Below are 6,735 nucleotides of genomic sequence, written 5' to 3' on the forward strand. Positions count from 1 at the left end.
AAGGTCCCAAATCCCCCAGCTGGGATTCGAACCGGGGCCTTCTCGCTGTGAGGCAAGAGCGCTAACCACTGCGCCACCGTGCAGCCCTAGAATTGTAACACATTTTGTTTAAATTTGTCTTTTAGGACACCTAAGAGTACAGTGTACTAATTAAATACGATATGCAAAAAGTAAAAATAATAAAAACTGTCCTGATTATATATGTCTCTACATTGGTCTTGGAGAAAAAAAAATGACAAGGAGGCATCTAGAGTTTAGCTAAATGTTCTGCCCCCACATGTAGGAGAGACAACCAGAAGGAAAAAGGAGAACAAAAACCTCAATTTAAAAAAAAAACAAAAAACTCCCTTCTCAACATACTAAAAGGAAATGTTTCATTCTAATTGTGGCAACTTTTCAGAGAAATTTAAAAGAGTGCATCAGAGGAATTCTTGCAAATTATGTTAAAAAAGAGGACTTTTATGAACTAAGTTCTGCAAAGTTTAAGGAATAAAACAATCTTTTAAAATCAAACTTAAAATAGTGGCAAAGCTCACAGCCTGTCTTTTTCCTCTATCAAACACATTTAGGTCCATGTACTGGAACAGAGACAACACAGCAGCCGATTTTTCTCCACGGTTTACCACGTCTTATCGGTGTCAATAAAATAAGTAAAAACAGCACCAGATTTATTTTCCACAGTTTGTGATGATATGCAATGAAAAGTGAGAAAATCACAGAGACCAGTTGATTTGTCTACTTCCTTTTTTTTTGCAGCTAATTGACACTTCTGCTAATTTATTCAATTTTGTTCTGGACTTGTTTTTCTTATAACACTTGATGGGAAGAACCTGTGTGAACTTGTGAAGCAACACCTTTTTAGAATAATGGCGTGAGAAAAAAAATCAGGCTGAGGTTTTCTCCAAAGCTGAAATGTCTTCCGAAACTAAAGGAAAAAAAAGCTGATAAAGGGATTTTTCAGGAAACAGTGTTGCTCAACAAACATGTAAATGTTACGCAACTCCTGCTAAATGAATAAAACTTATCCAGAAGGGTCATGAAGACGGTACCTAGAAAGATTCCTCATATAGAGGTTGTGCACTTTTCAATTTCAGAAAAACTCGTATTTTCTACATTAAAATGTACTCTTAAGGATTAATCTTAGTTGTGTTTTCTGATTTTGAGATGTACATAGAACTTTGTCTAAATGTCAGTGTTACATACACTAGCATGGCTAACATGTAGCAGTGTCAGTGTGAGTTGTTTTTTTTTACATATTACTAACAAGGCTGGAAGTTAGTGTAGTCAGTAATGTTTTTTTACTAGTATCAGTCTGTTCTTTTACATGTCGCATATACAAAGTCGGTAGTTACTGCTGTTGTGAATAGGCTAACGTGGCTAATTCTAAAATGGCTAATGTGTAGCGTGTTACAAACATGTTCTAGTTACTTTAAACCCAGTTGCTTAACCCTTAAACACCGGAGCTCCAGTGTTTATATTCTTTGATTTACTGTCACTTTTCAACATGATCAGAGTAATTTCAGCAGATTCTGAAGGAGAAAAGTGACGCAAAAAGTCACAGTGTGTAAAAGATTTTCTCTTTAAGCCCCACCGACGACGCCTCATGTGTTAAATGGGTAATGTGCCTTATACATTTGAAAACAGTTTAAAAAAAGAAAATCTATTGACGGTGCGCTTTGTAATCCGGTGCCCCGAATAGTGCTGAATATTGATACTTCAAATTCATCTTCATTTTCTTGGCCGTTTTTTCCCTTTCGGGGTCGCGGGAGTGCCAGTAGCCGGGATACTTCAAATTAAAAAAGGAAATCTGAAGCTGTACTTTAAAGTTCAACTATAACAAAATGGCGAGCAATAACGGTGCAATCCAACCCCACAGTTATGATCCAGATGGCAGCTCAGATAAGGAAAATAAAGTAGTTACGGTAATAGTTTATTTGTCTGTAAGTGGAAGCATCAGAATTGCAGTGAAGGGAGACTTTTGTCCACCTGCTGGGTCCTTAACCTGCTCCTGATACAACACTATTTGAATAAGGAAGTATTCAGAACGCAGTTGGAATTATTGTTTTTTTTATACGTCTTCCATTATGAGAACAATAGTAGGTCTTTATTTAAGCATCTAGTCATGATTGAAACATATTTTGACTCAAAATCACCTTTTTAAAATTCTTTGATGTAATTTTACCCTTGAAATTTGTCATAACAAAGGTACTTTAAGTACATATTTTTGCATTTTTAATAATTTTTTAATCACAAGAGGTGGAGTTGTTGTTTGTATGTTTTTATGTGGTCCCTTTTTTCAAAATGTGTTCAAGGTAATGCCCAATTCAAAACAAAATAATTCTCTTTTTGTGTTTAATAGGAGCATGTAAACTGTTATTTTCATGAGCCTAACATTATTTCCCCCCAAAAAAACTTTAAGGTAGTAATTTTTAACACTGCAGTGAAAACAATGTTTTTAAACTACCATTACAGAAGCAGCAGGTGGGATAATGTGACATTTAGCAGGGAAGTGTGGCAGCTGACTTGTAAGCTTTACTTTAAAATTAGAATTTAAGAAAAGTATTTACTTTGTTGTGGTTCTGTTTATTTTAAGAACATTTAAGACTTTTGAAGAATTTGATGCAAGAATATTGCTTGATATTTTCACAGACTGGGTAAGCTTGTGGTCTATTGATTACCAGCTTGATGGATATCCCAAATTAAAGATGTTTTTAATTTTTAATCAGTCCTAAACTTTGGAACATTGCTTCTCCTAAGCAACATATAATATTACAGTTTAGTATTTTTTTAATATAGCAATCATTACAACACTATGACACTTAATACTCTGAATGATATAGGATTTGATGTATAGTTGTATTTTTATGTTGTGTTTTACAGTTATCATGTTATCTGTAGTTTGTATTGTGGTTCAAAAGTGGCTGTTGTCAAATGCTGTTTTATCATTGAGATTTAGATCCAGTGTTTACATTTTTTGGACAAACAGTAACTCTTTAATAATTGTCGCTATTAACATCATTCCAACACATTCTGAAGCGATGATAAGCAACACTTATTGAGTTCCCTATGCAATCTACGTAAATTAGATAATTCTGTTGGAGAAAAGCAGCTTTGCCCCATTTTGCAACACTTTATGTTAGTCAAGTGTTTAATATCATTGCAAAGTTGATATAAAACGCCACTTTTCTCAGTGTCAGAATCAGCTAATGTACATTGAATCCCCAATGTTTTGATTCAATGTTAGTATCATCAATGAAGCATTTAAGCATTTCAAAGTAGTAAAAGCAATATCTTTAATAGCAACTCAGTTAAAAAAACTGTTTTTTTTTCATATTTATAACAAGAAAAATAATGCAAATACATATGTTTAATTTGTAATGTCCTTCCACTTTGCTGTTCTCATTTGCCACCCTTCGAAAGTCCTCTGGCCCCTCACACCCTACATTTAGGTGCTCTAACTCTGCCACTGGCTCTTATGAGTCAAATACACCAATCAGAAGAGACTTGGTCACAGTGAAGAAGAGTTAACTTCTAACACTGCTGCTGGAAATAGAATTGTGGAAAAAGGGCAAAGACAGATCAGTTGACAAAAACTTTTTAATGAAAATAAATGAAATGCTGCATTACATGAATAAGCACTGTAGAGACCTTTCTTTCTGATCTTCATGAATATTTCTTCTACCAAAACATTTAATGGTGTTCAATTTTGAGGACGAAACAAGTGGCTTATTTTAACTTTTGAAGGAGATATCTAGTCTTTGTATTGGACATGGATTGGAAAACACATCGAGATGGGCACTCATATTACAACTAGTTAGACCAGAGGCCACATCTCCATGAGAACATGAAGCCGTAAAATGATAAGCATACTAGTTCCGTCCTGACACGCGACTGGACATGGAACCAACTGTTGACTCCTTTTACCTTTGGTGTATATGCAGACAAAGAACTGCTCTTCTGTCATATAATCTATCTTTCTCAATTAATGGATTCATTTCCAAACAAGGTTTTTGCCACTCTCCTTCTCATCAACCAACTCGAGGAGGATAACAGAGGTCTACCTCAACTAGTTTTTTTGGGTGGGTGCCAGCCTCCTTTCCACGGTGTGATCAGGTCTGAACTCTCATTGGAAAAACTAAAGCAAAAGCCTGTAATTCTGCAAATGTATTTATTTTGCCAAACTATATTACTGTTACTATCACCTCCAAGGTAAAGGTGTTGTTATTTTAATGTTAAAGGGGGTAAATTTACAAGTTTTACTGCATGTTGTGTTGGATCAGGTTTGTACAAACTGGTAAAAGTTAAATGGTAAAACTCCTCAGGGAGCGTTTGGTCTTTCAACGCAAAGACTATAAGCAAAATGGCCTGAAAAGCTGGGACCTCAAAAAAAGGATCGGGGCTCCCGCCATCTTGGCTTGGCGCCCCTCAAACTGTCAGTGGATGCGCTGCAGAGCTTTCCCAGGTTCAGGGAATCTGTTGGGAGATGATGACCCCCTAAAATCAACCAACTCAGGGAGGATAGTAGAGGGCTACCTAAACACAGAACACCCCTAACCTTGTGCTACCCTAGGTAAATTGACATTGGGAATGGGATAATCTGGACCCCACAACACAGTACGCTGAACTGATTTTTGATTTTCACTGGTGTCTGTGGCAGAGATGAAATGCTGTCCACCTTCAAGGTGTGTCTGCCAGAATATGAAAAGATGATTTTTTTTTAGATGGATGTCTGTTTCTTTCACTTTTGTAAACCATTGATGTTCCTCATTTATCTTGTGATCATTTGATTTGTCACACATTTAGCTTTTCCCTGGACTTAGTTCTTTCAAGATTGTTTATTAAAACGTTTTATGCTTATAAAATCTTTAAGCTCTTTCTATCAAGCTTGCTCTCTTGCATTTTGAGGCTTACCGCACTGATCTTTGACAACTGTTGTATGGGGAAGGGAGGGTGCATCCTGAGCGAGCCCACATAAAGAGACTGAAAACCATGAACACTCACTCCTTATGGGACCAAAAGACAAGAAAACCACAGCGCTTATGCAACTCACCCAAATAGTTAAATCTGCAATATGCATGTGTCATCCCGTACATTCAGAAGATGGTCACTTCAACAGAAGCTAGAGTAAGAGAGTGTCAGGAAATTGTTGCGTTAGCTGACATAGATCAGAAATGACAGTAAGTTTCCTGTCAACATTGCTGGTGCTAGGTTACTAAATGTGCTGGTATGTTTTTCAGTTTAAAAGCAACTGAGGTATGTGGAAGTAAATGCATTTTAAGCCAATGAGTGTTTGTATGAAATTCTACTATAATTCATGCACCCCTTGTTTTCATCTGAATGAAAATAACTTAATCTGTAGGGGGAAACACATTTCAAAACTTCTTGTGATGTGTGAAGATGCCATTTGTTTTCTATTCACTCCATCCTGTATGCAAATGTCAATCAAATGACTCAAATTAGTGTTTTTCTTCTCCTATCCCATTCCTGCTGTTTGTGAAATGGTCATAAAACACAAGGATGAGTTTTATGGGATAAACTGTTATATTGCAAAAGATTAAACAATGGATCATTATTCACAGAGTAATTTCCAAATGCATTCCTTACTGGCCCTTTCTCTCTGTAACCTCAGTGTTCCACTTGATTCCCTTGTTGATGTGAATTCACCTCAAACCTTCTATTTTTTTAATATCTATATTGTTTAAAGTCTCACTCCAAAAATATATTTTTCTTTAGTAAATCTTTCACAGTAGTCTTTTAATTATGATTATGCCGTTTTTAGCCAAAATCAAATAGCTTTTGTCATTTTCTAAGACATATTTTTTTGCCCAGCAGCAGTAGCTCATTAGAAATACAATTTTTGGTTTGAGACTGTTGGCTCACAGCAACCCCGCCCTCGCCGTTGCTGGGAGCTCTGTTTTACGTCCTCATATACAAGCTTATAGCTTCAAGCTAGCATTAGCTGCATGCCATATTGGATCAATCCCGCCGCACAGTTTAGAGCCACAGGCCAGCCTGGACAAGGAAAAGGAATGTGTGCAAGGGGGCAGAGGATGGGAGTGGTAAGAGGCCATTACGCCCATTTCTGTCATTAGTCTGAGCTTTTTGAAGCATCCGGTTTTCTGATCCAGCGCGATTTGAATAAAAAAATATTCAGAAACACAGTTTTATCCATCTTCTTCCACTCATCTGGTACCGGGTCCACGTGGTAGCTCTCTAAGCAAAGATGCCCAGACTACCCTTTCCCCGGCTACTTCCTCCAGCTCGTCTTGGGAGATCCCAGGGCATTCCCGGGCCAGCCGACAGTCATAGTCTCTCCAGCAAGTCCTGGGTCTTCCACAGGGCCTCCCAGTGGGACATGCCTGGAACACCTCTCCAGAGAGTCGTCCAGAAGGCATCCAGACCAGATGCCTGAGCCTTAACTGACTCCGCTCGTTATGGAGAAGAAGCGGGTCTACTCTGAGTTCTCTCCCGATGACCGAGTTTTTCACCCTTTCTCTAAGGAATGTCCAGCCACCTTCCGGAGGAAGCTCATTTCAGCCGCTTGTGGTAGAGATTCTGCTCTTTTGGCCATGACCCAGAGCTCATGACCATAGGTTAGCACTGGAAAGAGGATCGACTGGTAAATACAGAACTTTGCTTTCTGGGTCAGCTCTCTCTTCACTACAACAGACCGGTGCAGTGAGGGCATAGCAGTGGACGCCACTCCAATCTGCCTGTGGATCTCACAAGACCCCA

This window comes from Oryzias melastigma, linkage group LG20 (assembly GCF_002922805.2).
Source record: "Oryzias melastigma strain HK-1 linkage group LG20, ASM292280v2, whole genome shotgun sequence".
Taxonomy (NCBI): Eukaryota; Metazoa; Chordata; class Actinopteri; order Beloniformes; family Adrianichthyidae; genus Oryzias; species Oryzias melastigma.